The sequence below is a fragment of the Triticum dicoccoides genome, chromosome 5B (assembly GCF_002162155.2).
Source record: "Triticum dicoccoides isolate Atlit2015 ecotype Zavitan chromosome 5B, WEW_v2.0, whole genome shotgun sequence".
NCBI lineage: Eukaryota > Viridiplantae > Streptophyta > Magnoliopsida > Poales > Poaceae > Triticum > Triticum dicoccoides.
In genome coordinates this window covers 149103886-149118477 of record NC_041389.1, presented here as the reverse complement: position 1 = coordinate 149118477, position 14592 = coordinate 149103886, and the positions used below count along the sequence as shown (strand labels likewise).

Below are 14592 nucleotides of genomic sequence, written 5' to 3'. Positions count from 1 at the left end.
CCCCTCGACCCCTCGCTGTGCTTGCGAGCTCCGCCTCGACCCCCTCTTCCTCCCCACCGATCCACGGCCCTCCGGAAGCCCTGCATCGCCGCCCACGTCGCCGTTCCCCTCCTCGGCCACCGGAGATCGTCGCCGTCGATTCGCTGCACTCCGGCCGCCCCCGAGCCCACTAACCCTCCCTACAGCTCCGCGGTGAGCCTCCGTGCAGAACCCCTCTCTCTCCCCTCGCGTTTGCGAGCTCTAGGCCATAGCTCCGCCGCGGCCGAACTCCGGCCGCCGCTGACCTCGTCACCGCCGTCACTACAGCCGCTTGAGCTCGTCTCGGAGCGTGTCACCGCACTCAGGAAGCCACCAGGAGCCTAACGCATATCCTAACTCGCCCTCCCGTGCACCACAGCGCCAACCCCGCACTCACCGAACTCCGGCACCGCCGCGAGCTCCGTTCCGGCGAGCCCCGGCGTTCCCGTAGCCTCCCACCTACCCCATCAGATGCGGGAGAGCCCGGGCTACGCCCCGGTGCCCTCAGCCGCCGCCTCCGTCGCCTTTAGCGCAAGTCCAGCGTGCCCCCGCCGTGCTCTGTGGTCGTCGCCGGCTAATCTCCGGCCAGCTGACGTGGCTGGCTTAATCAGCCACTAACCACCGCATCGTGTCACAGACAGCCGGGCCCCACCGCCTAACTAACCGGCTAACTAAAATAGATTAGGTTTAATCTAATTGCAGTGGCCCCACGCGTCAGCTTTGACCGCGCTGACGTGGCCTTTGACCCGGCCCCACCTGTCATTGACACTAACTAGCCCTGTGCCACTGACGTGTGGCCCCCACACGTCAGGTTTGACCTGGACCCGCCCTGTTGACCTGATGACGTCAGGATAAGGTCATGCTGACGCAATAATTCCTTTCTGGAATTAAAATAAATTAGGAAATAATTTATAAATTCCAGAAAATTGTATAAACTTCTAAAAATCATAGAAATTCAACCGTAACTCCAAATTAAATAATTTATATATGAAAAATTATCAGAAAAATTCAAGGAATCCATCTGTACCATTTTCATGCATGTTAGAACAACTTATCACTACTGTTTAGGGCAAATGAAGTGAATGGCATTAAATAACCACATATGGAGTTTGAATTTGAATCTTGGATTCAAACCAACTTCATTTAATCTGGTTTTAGGTGCATTAGCCCAAAACACATTCATATTGCCATGTCATAGCATGCATCATATTGTGCATTGCATTGATCGTGTTTTTTTCTATACTGCCGGTATTTGTCCCCTCTCGATAGACGTGTACCGACGATGTGATCGATGACACCGATGAAGAGCTATATTATCTTCAGAAGTGCCAGGCAAGCAAAACCCCCTTGTTCATTCCGATAAAATCCCACTCTCTCGCTCCTGCTCTCTTTTACTGCATTAGGACAACAACGATTCATCTGTTACCTGCTGCGGTAGCTGAACCCCTTTATCCTTTGCATGACCTGTCATTGCCACAGTAAATAGATGAAACCCACTAGCATGAGTAGGAGTTGTTTGAGCCTTGTTGTGCCTACTCATTCATGCTTGTTTGTCATGCCTGCTACTGCTTAGAGTCGAGTCAGGTCTGATTCATCCGGGATGAATCAGAGGTGTGTGAACATGTCCTACTGTGTGTGAGCTAAGTGTGAGAACACGATTTGGTAAAGGTAGCGGTGAGAGGCCATGTAGGAGTACATGGTGGGTTGTCTCATTGAAGCCGTCCTCAGGAACTGAGTTCTGTGTTTGTGATCCATGATTCAGCTACTACCATACATTGGGCCCTGAAATATGACCCCGCTCGACTTCTTATTCACCCTTGTCCTCTGTCCAGGAGTTGCAAGTAGTTTCTGGTGTTTGTAGTATGCTGGAGGCCGTGGACAGCGCTGACCGTAGGGGTGGGCTGTGATGCGGTAGGCACGTGGCCGGGTATACCGGGCGCCCGTTTGGTGTCACGGAACCCTGTTCACATCGTTTGGGGCTGTGAGCGAAACTCCGACCGGATCTCCTCATGGATGGAACCCGAATAGGCGATAAACCTGGACTAGAGACTTGAGTGTTTAGGTAGGTCGTGGTCTACACCCACGTCGGCTTTCGCTTGAAGTCTACCGAGCACATGTCGTGTGCAGACGCTAAGTGGTGGAAACATGTATGAAGAAGTACACCCCTGCAGGGTTAATATCATCTATTCGAATAGCCGTGTCCGCGGTAAAGGACTTCTGGGTTGCCTATATCAGTTCATAGACAAGTGAAAGTGGATACTCTAAAATACGCAAGATAAGCGTGAGTACTATGGATGGCGTTCTCGTAGGGAGACGGGAGCAGATCCATAGTGGTGTATTGATATGGTGAATATGTGGACTCGTGTGCGCCACCTCAAAAGAGTTACTTGCAGTCGTAGTTCAGGATAGCCACCGAGTCAAAGCTGGCTTGCTGCAGTCAAACCCCTCCACCCCCTTGTTGATAATGATGCATATGTAGATAGATCTAATGTAAGTCTTGCTGGGTACATTTGTACTCACGTTTGCCTATTTATGTTTTTGCAGAGAGACTTCAGTCTCACTAGTAGTTCCGCGTGGACTTTGACGTTTAGCTTGTTACCTCAGCTACGATCTTGTGCCCTCGGCAGGATCTGATAGATAGTCAGGCTTCTCAGCCTTTTTCATTTATAGATGTCTGTACTCAGACATGATAGCTTCCGCTTGTGCTTTGACTTGTATGCTCTGATTGTTGGGTCATGAGACCCATGTTTGTAATATCTCGCTCCTCGGAGCCTAATGAATAAATTACTTGAGTCGTAGAGTCATGTTGTGATGCCATGTTGTATTTGCACATATCGAGCATATTGTGTGTATGTTATTGAAATGCTTGGTATGTGTGGGATCTGACTATCTAGTTGTTTATCTTTAGTAGCCTCTCTTACCGGGAAAAGTCTCCTAGTGTTTCCATTGAGCCTTGGTAGCTTGCTACTGCTCCGGAACACTTAGCTGGCCGGCATGTGTCCTTCTTCATTCCTATGTCTGTCCCTTCGGGGAAATGTCACGCGATGAATACCGGAGTCCTGTTAGCCCGCTACAGCCCGGTTCACCGGAGTCCTGCTAGCCCAGTGCTACAGCCTGGATTCACTCGCTGATGACCGACACGTTCGATGCTGGGTCATGGATGCCTGTCCCTGTAAGTTTGTGCCACTTTGGGTTTACGACTAGCCATGTTAGCCCGGGCTCCTTATCATATGGATGCTAGCGACACTGTCATATACGTGTGCCAAAAGGCGCAAACGGTCCCGGGCAAAGGTAAGGCGACACCCGTGGGAATACCGTGCGTGAGGCCACAAAGTGATATGAGGTGTTACATGCTAGATCGATGTGGCATTGAGTCGGGGTCCTGACACTAATGCACCTAAAACCAGATTAAATGAAGTTGGTTTGAATCCAAGATTCAAATTCAAACTCCATATGTGGTTATTTAAATGTCATTCACTTCATTTGCCCTAAACAGTAGTGATAAGTTGTTCTAACATGCATGAAAATGGTACAGATGGATTCCTTGAATTTTTCTGATAATTTTTCATATATAAATTATTTAATTTGGAGTTACGGTTGAATTTCTATGATTTATTGAAGTTTTAGCTATTTTCTGGAATTTCCTGATTATTTTTAAATCCAGAAAATACTTATTGCGTCAGCCCCACGTCACAGTGACGTCAGCAGGGTCAACTGGGCTGGCTCGGGTCAAACCTGACGTGTGGGGTCCACACGTCAGTGACTAACTAACTAACCTAATTTTAATTAGAGCCTGGGCCCGCATGTCAGTGTCACCAGGGGGGGTAATTAGTTTAACTAATTCGATTAGTGCTAATCCTAATTAGCTAATAGGGCTGGCCCACCTGTCATTGAGTCAGGGCGTCCAACTGGGGTCAAACTCGCCGGACTTGGTCCACGGCTCGTCGCCGGTGAAGCCCGAGACGGCGGAGGGGGTCGGAATTCCTCCTCCGGCGACCAAATGGCCGGCGGAGGGCAGCTACGTGACGCTGAAGATCCCGCGCGTCGAGTGGTGCGGTCAGTTAGGCCGGGGGCGACCTATATCGACGGCGGCGAGCTCAAAGGCGGCGGCCGGAGTTCGGGCAACCGCGGAGATGGCGCTATAGGGCATGGCAGGGAGCACTCGTGGGTGTTTCGGGTTCGCAGGAGCGCGATGAGCACGCTGGTGATGCTCGGGCGAGCGGACGAGCTCAGGAGCATGGAGCTCATCGGCCGTGGCGGCGGCGAGCTTCGGCGGAGGTGGGGAACGGGGCTAGAGCAAGAACGCGAGCAGGAGAGGAGGGGGAATCGGTCCATGAGCTCACTGTGGTTGCAGAGCGCGTCTCAGTGGGCTCGGGGGCAACCTGTCGGCGGTGAATCGAACGGCGGCGATCGCCGGCCGTGGCGACGAAGATGGCGGTGATGGCGTCACTGCAGGGCTCCGGGTGTTGCTTGGAGGGGTGGGGAGGAAGAGTAGGTCGAGGCAGAGCTTTGGGAGGCGTCGGGGAGACGAGGCGGTGGTGGTGGCCGCGGCGAACGGCATCGGTGGCGACGGGGCTCCGCTCGGTGGAGGAGAGAGGGAGCCAGAGAAAGGGGGGAGAAGGCACGGGGAGAGTGCGAGGCCTGGGAGGGTGCGTGGCGTCGCGGACGGGGTCCAGGGCGACGAGAGGAAGCAGGAGGTGGCCAGGGGGAAGCAGGAGGTGGTCGAGGCCTCTCGGGCGCGCGCCACGCCTCGCCTCTGTTCGTCCTCCTGGCAGAGGAGGAAGATGACAAGGGGGAGGAGGTGGGCTGGGCCGGCTGGGCCGGTTGGTGGCGCCAGGTAGGCTGCGGGTAAGTGGCCCAGGTAGGTTTTCTGCTCTGTTTTATTTTTTCCTTCTGTTTTGTTTTATTTAATTTATTTTGCCACTGTTTTGAATTTAAAATAATTCAAACAATGCCAAAAACTCCTCTGAATATTTTATATTGCTAGATGGACTTTTCCAAAAGCTTACAAAATAATTCAGGGATACTTGAAATTATATTCTAATTATATGCATATAATTCAAATTCAAATAGCTAATGAATTAAATTCAAAGTCCCAAAAATAATTCCTTAAAAATGTTCAATATTTTGGTTGGGACCAGAACCCTTACCAAAAATTATCAAACATTTAAGAAGAGCATTTTGGAGCAATGAATGAGATTTCTAGGGTTTTTGCCCCTCTTTTATTTAAGTTTTTGAGGCTTCCAAAATTCCTCAGTTCAAGTTTCGAAAATATAGACATGATGCACACATGAAGCTAGCCTAGAGCACTATCAGCAGCTAGGGATGTGACAACATGTGCATATGACATGGCTTTCTATGTCTAGAATACACTGCATCTATCTATCATACCATGTTCTTACATCAAAGTACTGCTGTTGTGTATCCCGCATCAGTCACTCATGATTGGACGCTTTTAACATGGCAGTTTGATAGTGGTTGCATCTTGCATTGATTTCTACGTTGTACTGCTTCTAATTTTTTGAATTGCCACTTATGACAAGACACTTTTAACTTGGCAGAGTAATATTGGTTGCATCTTTCATATGGTGTCTAGCTTGCATTACTTCTATTTTCTTGAAAATCCTTCTGCTTAGTTTGCACATCATAGCTGTGAATATGGCATGCCGTCCTATTTTTCTTACATATTCCATCCTCATACGGTTGTCTTACATCAAAGTATTGCTTGTCTATATCATGCATCAATGAGTTATGAAGAGTGATTTTATTCTTTTGTGTTGTGGGTACAGCTTGACATGGCAAAGTCAAAAAAGAGCAAGGAAAATGATATAGTAGGGAGTGTTGTTACTCGTCGGGTGAAAAGGAAAAGGATCTGCCGTCGAGATTCTACTGGTACTTATAGTGCAGTAGAAGGTCCAAGTCCACCGGCTAGATCTACAAACACAGTATCACCTGCTCCACCAGCTGCAGCATCCGCTTCAACTGTACCAGCATCTCAACCAGTTACTCGTTCGTTTGCTCCGGAACCAGCCAGTTCCCAAGCTGCCTTCACACCTAACACTACTTCTGAAGCACTGCTGACACAACAGGACTTGGCAAGATCAGATGAACCTCATGAGCATCAACACCAAGACGGTACCTGACCGAGTCAAGTTGCAGTTGCATGCTCCTTTATATGTACTCTCACAGTTTGATGTACACTAACACTTTCCATATTCGTTGTTGAACTAGCACCACGGCGCAAGCAGAAACAGACATGAGGGATAATGCTTGACAGATTAACAAAATCTAAAGGAGGAAGAATGAAGATCCATTTTGAGGCAGGTTTAAAAAGACCACGTGATGCTACAGAGTCAGCCAAGTTAGTATCAGAGGCAGTCGCTGCCGTTAGGTGTCATGCACGTATCCTCCCAACGTGGATCCAGTACATGAATGAGAAAGACAATACTCAGTTTAACACCTTCTGTGACCATTTATCCGTAAGTAATGTTATTCATCACAATTAGTAATATTGTCTTGCTCTGTCCCATACTTTCTAGCTTCCTCCTAATAAGACTCACATTCTTTTTTCAACAGATGAGGTTCAAGTTGGATCCGAAAGATGATGCAACTAAACAAGCATGCACTCATGTTTTTCAGTCTGCTATGTGATAGTATCGGTACCATCTTAGAAAATCTCACTTTGAAGGCAAGGCTAACAATGAAATCGCTCAAACATCTCTAGTGGAATATATTACAAATGAAGACTGGATAGCCCTTGTTAAACACTGGTCTGATCGAAAGTATCAGGTAGGCTATATGTATTTGATCAGACCACATATTGAACTTGTATTTATGTATGTGCCTTACAAGTGTATCTTCTTCTAGGCTAACTGTTTGAAGAACAAAACCAACCGTTCTAAAGTGAAATTCCAACAGACAATAGGATCTCGTAGCTATATTGCACACTGCGAGGCTCTTGTAAATAGCTGCTACTTCCTTCTTTTTTGTGTGCCATATTATTGCATTTGTATTGACTTCTTCCAAATACAAAGGAAAGCCCATGCGGACCAAAAAGAACCTGAACTGAATGCAGTGCAAATCTTCAAGGATTGCCACACCAGCAAGATAAAGGGCATGAGCACACCAGTTCAAGCCGCTGTTGTAAGTCCTTACTCCTCCTGCCTTGAACTGATTGGTACTATGATGTGTTCATTTAACTACTTGGTTTACAGCCAATGTCAGTTACTCTATTCACTTTTATACACAGTTGTCTTAACGTATCATTTCACCTTACATGGTTTAAAAGAGATGAAGGATATTCTTTTGGTCTTGATCTGTAATCTAGTTGTTATGTTCACGTGCGCACACAATGATAAAATAGCATGTTTGTTTTATATCTGTTTGCCCATGATATGAATGATGTCATACTATGTTCATCCTACTTTAAACCATGTCTCTTTATCCTTAGATGTCAACGAATGTGAGGAAATAGACAATATAGTAGGCATGCTACATGGACATATGTTCCGAAAGTGATTTTATTATGTAGTTGGCACTACAATACATGCTAATGTATTACAGTAGTTCACCAAAATAAGTTATGTATAAACGTTTAGCCTACTTTGTTTGTTTTTGTCTCATTATTAACTTATCTAGTACACTAATCTACAAGTTCAAACTTTCAGGAAGCTATTGAACAAATGATTGAACAGCCACAACCACCTGAAGGTGACGAGGCTACTACAGGCACAATGTCACCTCTTGCTACAGTGCGTCAGTATCTCTCCACTAACAGTGCAAAAAGCACCTTCCTGCGTAATTCTGGGTTGGTTGTCAAGGTAACCTCGTCCAAATCGCCTACTGAACAAAATCTTCCTGCTAGACAGAGTGAATATCTGTGCTCCAGACACAAGTCCAATCCCTAATGGACGTTGTTTCGGAAACAAGAATAGTGGTTCAGAAATGTCGTCAAGATATGAATGGTTTTGAAACCAGACTATCAGACATTCGCTTTGTTGTTCAAGAGCAATGGCGGAAAAAGGTGGAGATCGTGCTGCTCCATCAGATTCTACAGCCTGAAACATTAGCACTCAGGTCAAATGGTATGTGCTTCTATACATCTGATGGTGCTTTTATCTGGAAGGACTGTAAAATTTATGCCAACAGGCCTTTTGTTGTATGGTTGGAATTTATTTTGTTGTGATACAACATTTATGATGCTGCCACAGGCTGTAGTAATTACCACGCTATTTTTTGTATAGTGTAGGTTTATCTTAGTAATGTATTTGGCCGAAAGCTTCGTAGGAGCCCAACATGCCAACATTCGTCGGGCCCATTCCAATTGGGCTAAAAACGATTACGGGCCGAAATTTGCATGTAGCCTACTAAAAATATCTGGGCCTAAATCAGCATAAGCTTTCATATTTTTCTGGTAGGCATGTGCCCATAGTGGGCCTTTAACAGGCCTAAACATAATTTGGGCCCTCAGTAAAAATAGGCCGTTTACAGGTGTAAATATCTCGAGCCCATAAAAACATGGGCCTTTAATAGACCGAAAGTGAGATTGGGCCCTGATTATGCCAAATAACCCACTGGACTTAGCAGGCCAAAATGGTGGCCCATTTACGATGCGGATCTTTGACAGGCCGAAATTTGGACGGGCCGTAAATGCACCGACCTAATACACGGGCCTTTAACAGGCCGGAACTTCGGTCGGGCTAGATTATCGTTATTTTTATATGGGCTGTTAATGGGCCCGATATGACGTTGGGCCACATATGGCCCATGGTTTACGTCTGGCGTTAACAGGCCAAAAATGACAACAGGCCGAAAGTGGCCCAAATTTATAATGGGCCTCTAACAGGCAGAATGTCAGACATGGCCGAATATGACCCAAATCCTTCACGGTCGCTTATGGGGCGAAAGTTTTGATGGCCTGTAAATGGGCCCAAATGAAGCCGGACCTTTAACAGGCCGGAAATACACCGGCTGTAATTCGGCCCAGTTACTTAGCGGACTGTTAACGGGCCAGAAGTGACCATTGGCCGCGTTGATGGCAAGTTTAGGACAGGCCGTTGACGGGCCGATTTGACAGAGAATGTTGGGCCTTTAGCTGGGCCGGCCCATTATGGTCTGCAGAATCTTGTGGGCCTTTTGCTGGGCCGGCCTATTGTGGTCCGCAAAATCTTGTGGGCCTTTAGATGGGCCGGCCCATTATGGTCTGGAAAATCGTGTGGCCCTTTAGCTGGGCCGGCCCATTATGGTCCGCTAAATTTTGTGGGCCTTTAGCTGGGCCGGCCCATTATGGTCCGCTAAATCTTATGGGCCTTCGGTTGGGCCGGCCCATTTAAACTTTGTGGACCACTTTTGGGCCGGTCCACGTGTCAACATATCATAGGCCCATCTCGACTGTTGGATAAGTGACACCAGTGCCAACGCGGAGCTAACGCGTGGATCCGTCAGCCAATGAGAATTTTACACGTGGAAAATCGGCATTAGTCGTGGCTGTTAAGGGGTTATCGGATCCAAAATCCGACCCGATATCTTAACGGCGTTCCGTTACGGTGGATACCACGTGTCAGTCACCCTTGACGAAAGCACTTCTATGACGCGCGATTTATCGTCATGGAAGTGGACACTTCCGTGATGATAATTTTGGTAATGTCATGGAACACTTCTACGACAGCACAGGTATGACTATCTTGATTCTTTCATAAAATCGTCATGGATGTACATGCATGACAGAAAATGCGACCTACTGTGACAAACACGTATCATCACGGAAGTGTTTTTTTGTAGTGATACCCAGCGTCCATGTGTACAAGAATTATTTAGACAGGTCCCCAGGGCATGCTCACAGTCTATTCTATGTTACAGATAGCTTAGCTATGCAAGAATTATCAGGGCAGTCTACTCTATGTGATTCTGTCAAGGTGTTGGTATCAATTACGATAGCAGCGATGATACATGTGTGTGCCATATCCACCGGGAATTGAACTGAACTACTCGGGCCCCAATATTTCATAGTGAAAATCAGTAGAAACTAAAAATAATAAATTGTAATTAGCTTTGGCAGAAACATATTTCACATTAATTTTAATTAAGCAGAGCAGGGGAATTTCCTCAATGAGATGGGCTGGTGTGTTCAGAAGCAATTGTGATCAGCAGAAAAATATAAATTGTCAGGATGCCGACAACATGGATCAATGGAATAAATTCTCACAAATGAAATGACAGTGAAGGGGATATGAATCTTGACTCTGGATTGAACAAAGTAAATGGGATAAGCTCACCTTGCGGCAGAGAAGACGGACACCCAACTTCAATAAAAAAATGCGAATACGCCAAGCAAAATCTGCAAGGGAAATCTTAATTTAGACATGATACCACCTGAACATAGCAAGACATCCGGATGTCTAAAATGCACCTCACCTACTGGAATCACCCTCGCCTCAATGGAAGAAATATAACGCAGTTCGACCCTGAATATGAAGCAAAAAGACGTAATGAGACATGCTGAACCTGCAATGAATGAATGAATTGTTTGAACCTACACTGAATAGTTCATGTCCATCCATGCGTATGCTACTTTCTCATCAGAACGTCAATCCCAAAGATCTTCTGCTGGAAGTATAACTTTATATTAGTCAGTTGACACAATTATATTAGTCAGCTGACACAACACCTTAACTACCCAAGGGGTTTCCTAATACGCAACATTCTCTCAGAACATTTGACGAACAAATCAAGGGAAGTTTTCAAATCAGCATTACATGTGTAAAGTCATAATCCCTGAACATGATAAATAGCATAGTAGAAAATTTGAAAAGCACAAAAATAGATATTAAAGATAGCACCATCGGGGCTAATGTACTATCTAAAAGTGCACTGATGCCTAGTATATAAAGTTACCTAGAAAAACTCCAGCACATGAAAGGTGTGACAAAATAAAGGGGAAACAACAATCCTCCTCAAGAAATGGTGCTGATAGGCAGACATATTCCTTTTCATGTACTGTGGTGCAAGAGTTCAAAAGAAATCAGGCTCACCTATCTTGGAAGGGTCCGACTGCTCTAGGGACATCAAGCCACAATATCTCCGGCCACTCAGAACCAAAACAATATGCCCTATCTTCAGTTTCAGACTTCCAGTCAAAGGAAACTGTATGGGCCAAAAATAATCTTCAGAGAACATAGCAAATAATAAATAAGCAAAAGGATCATCCCTGGAAAAGCAATACAAGTTGCAAAACAGTCAAGATTGTTGAAAATATACACATCTTACCCTCCTGCTTGTAGTCCTCGATGACCTGCTCCTTCTTCCTGTTGTCGGCCGCGTCCCCTCCCCTGCAGCCATACCCCATTGCGGAGGAGTGCCGCTGCTTGCACTCCTCGATGGCATGCTCCTTCTCATATTGTTATCCGCCTCTCACCCCCTGCAGCTCCACCCCAGACAGCACAACGTCACAATTTATATTCAGAGCTATTTGAAAAGTTTTTGTGCCAAATTCGTTTTCACTTTTAGTGCCAACAAAAATATAGATCTGCTCTGCAATTAATTTACACGACATGACGATGGCATCAATTCATATCCATCCATTACAACATGAACATTTATATTTTGTTCTGCGAAAAACAAACTGGACATATAAGGGAATAAACTAAACCGAAACAGAAAAAAAAACATGGCAATCTCTTTGCATAATCTGGAATGTAAAAAAGGCATAGCTCCCAACTGAAGCTTTAATCTAACCCAGACCTTTGCTACTTCTAGTAATTGTAACTAACTAACTATAACCAATAAAATTATCATCTGAAGAAGTGCAACACAATTGTTCTCAGTTCTCAACTAAATGCCCATATCCATAAAATTAAAATGCTTCAGAAAGTATGAAAATGCACTCAACCGTGATAATGCTTTCTAGTAATCACTGCCTAGAAATGAGGAGACAATGCAACATATGTGTCAAGAGGAGAATGAGCAAGAGTGGATTTGGAGTTAAAGGAGAAACCAAATATGGGGACAGAAGGAGAATGAGCAAGAGTCGATCTAAAGGTAGGAGGAGAAACCAACCATGGGGCTCGTCAGCTCGATTCAAGCGTCGAATTCATCCGAGGGCCAATGTTCGGTGAGCGAGCACTCATGTTTAAGCACAATGTATATCCTACAAATTTAACAAAGATCAAGGGGGATATCAGTTATGCTAGCACCGCGCTCCCAAACTCGCATTTTGAGGTGTGAGTGAGACAAGACCTGAACAAATTCTACGGAAATAAACTCATTTGATAAGAACACAAATGCAAGGGCACTGTGCAGAAGGTGGCCGTACTTCTGGAAAATATGAAGAATCGAATTGTGAAAATTTATCTTCCTGTTTTTGGTCCTATTGCTCAGAGTGTGGTGTACCACTACACCAAAGAAAGCAATATCACACGGCAAACCTTATATTTTTCAACCATCGCATAGAAGAATCATCTAAAGGAAGTAGACACATATGCCATGGACTGACCTAAAATGAGTGGCTTCATCATGTGCAATTGCCTTGACCAAGAGGATATCTTGGGAGATGTAAGCAGGCTGGTATATCTGTAAGCAATGAGATACATCAGTTGACACCCAGTATGAGTTTTTTGACGTTACTTCTATATTACAGTAGCAAAGGGAGGGTCACATATCAACTCTTCTTTTAAAAGCTCAAGAGTTGCAAATGCATATGCATATCACATCACTTTTTTTGTAACAAATATGGCCAATGGCCAATGTCTATATACTAATCAGGATCAAATTCTACAGGTTATTTAGTTTATCTAAAATATCACATCATGTTTGGTTGAAACAATATGCTAAAATATTCAATTTGCAAAGCACAATGCTAACATATGGGGGAGAAGGTGGCAGCTCACCTGCAGCAAGGAGCTAGCATCAGAAAAAGTAGGAGTTCATCCTTTAGCGTAATATGAACATCTCGCTGCTGCCTTGCACCTTGATGCACCGCCGCTGCCCATAGCAGATTAACATCCAATTGCTTTTGACAAATTGTACATAACAAATTACTTGAATTAATACTTTGTAACTGATCGGCAAGAAGTAGCAACAAAATTCTAATAATGGAGAGCTGGGTCCAGGATGTATTACTCCTATTTCATACTAACTGTACCTACTGGGGAGAGCAGAAATGTATAGCACACAGGGAGAAAGCAAAGGAACTGATCCGAGATAGGACCACCAGGAACTTACCCCAAAATCATGCATAATCGAGGCTATGCTCCAACTACAAAGCCAGAAATTGCTCCATTGTATCGACACCCGCAATCCTCCTCTATAAATGTTGCAGGCCTGCAGCTGCCCAGCAGGAAACCGTTAGCACTACACATACCATGGTGTAACAGTAGACCTCACAATTTATGTCAATACAACAGATCAAAGCATAAAGTTAGAAATCAAAGAAGGAAGACTCAGGGAAGATACTACCATGGGGACCAAATCGGAGCACCATTCTCCAAAAATTCACATGGATGCAGTGGTGAGGAGATAGGAGACGAGGCGAGTGAGGCCGGTAACGGCGAATGACCCTGGACAGCTGTTGCGCCTCTGTGACCGTGAGGGCCGGCCTGCTCCTTCACCATTCCGCCTCCTCCCTCTTCCCTAGCCCCGTCCCATCGCGATGGGCCGCCCACCCTGCTCCTTCACCTCACCACCGGGCTCGGCTAATCCGCGCCTGATTTGGAGAAAGGACGGCGGCAACGGAGTCGGAGTAACCATCTCAGGATCCCGCGTTGCACCTGTACCGAGGACGATGGCACCGGGGCCGCTTCTTCATACCAGAGAGCAGATTAGAGAGAGAGAGAGATAGAGATAGATAGAGAGAGAGAGAGAGAGGAGGGGGGATTAGGCAAAGCTCACCTTGTCGCCGGAAGATGTCGCCCTCTTCCCAGGCATGGACCACCACGGCGAGCCCCTACTGTCCAGCAGCCCCGGTCGCCTCCATGCTCCTCGTCCAGCCGCTGCCATCGACCGCATGCTTTGCCGCCTGTGATCTTACTCCCCAATCTGGAAGGAAGGGAGGGAGGAGGCGGATGTGGATTGGGGGCAGGGCCGGAGGTAGTGGTGATAAGGGAGGTAGGAGGAAGGGGGAGAAGCAGTGGGGCGGCCAGCGGCTATCCGGACGAGGAGAAGGGAGGAATAGGGGGTGCGGCGCGCCAGCGCCTGTGGTGCTGAGCGAGTGAGGAAGACGGGATGTGGCGGCAAGGGTTCAACTAAGCTAGCTTTTGCGCAGCCAATCACGCGACGCACACGCGATGCGCAACGAGAGGGCGAACTCGCACCTGAAAACAACTAACCCAGCCAATAGGCAAACGAAACGAGCCCACCAGTCATTGGTCCTGAGAATAACTATGCGGTGAAAACACTCGAGAAAAAGATCTAATGGACGAGGCAAAAATGAAGACCAGTTTCACCACGATCCAACGGCCAACGAAGGCTGAAATCGGGGGAGCGTCCTGGAGGTGAGTTGGCTAGCCTCATTATTGGTTTAAATTCCTACAAAAATTCTTATGGAAATTATAATAAGATTCCCTCTTATCTTGAGAACAA

At 46.2% G+C, this 14592-nt stretch overlaps 1 long non-coding RNA gene across 14 annotated transcripts in view; it reads right to left on the bottom strand.

Moving 5' to 3' along the window:
- LOC119307921 overlaps positions 1–14220 on the bottom strand; it is a 69674-nt gene extending 55454 nt beyond the window's left edge. Inside the window, exons 1-12 of one of the 14 annotated variants that reach the window (XR_005149625.1) lie at positions 13903–14220; positions 13471–13813; positions 13237–13341; positions 12903–13024; positions 12509–12585; positions 12253–12407; positions 12073–12163; positions 11284–11434; positions 11049–11160; positions 10554–10620; positions 10432–10481; positions 10293–10354 (exon numbers count right to left, since the gene is read on the bottom strand). This is a non-coding gene — a long non-coding RNA (uncharacterized LOC119307921). Of the gene's footprint in view, positions 1–9769; positions 10355–10431; positions 10482–10553; positions 10624–11048; positions 11161–11283; positions 11441–12072; positions 12164–12252; positions 12408–12508; positions 12586–12902; positions 13025–13236; positions 13342–13470; positions 13814–13902 lie in introns of those variants that run through there. The other 13 variants (XR_005149633.1, XR_005149634.1, XR_005149624.1 and 10 more) reach the window with 13 other exon arrangements.
- Positions 14221–14592: the final 372 nt, after the last annotated feature.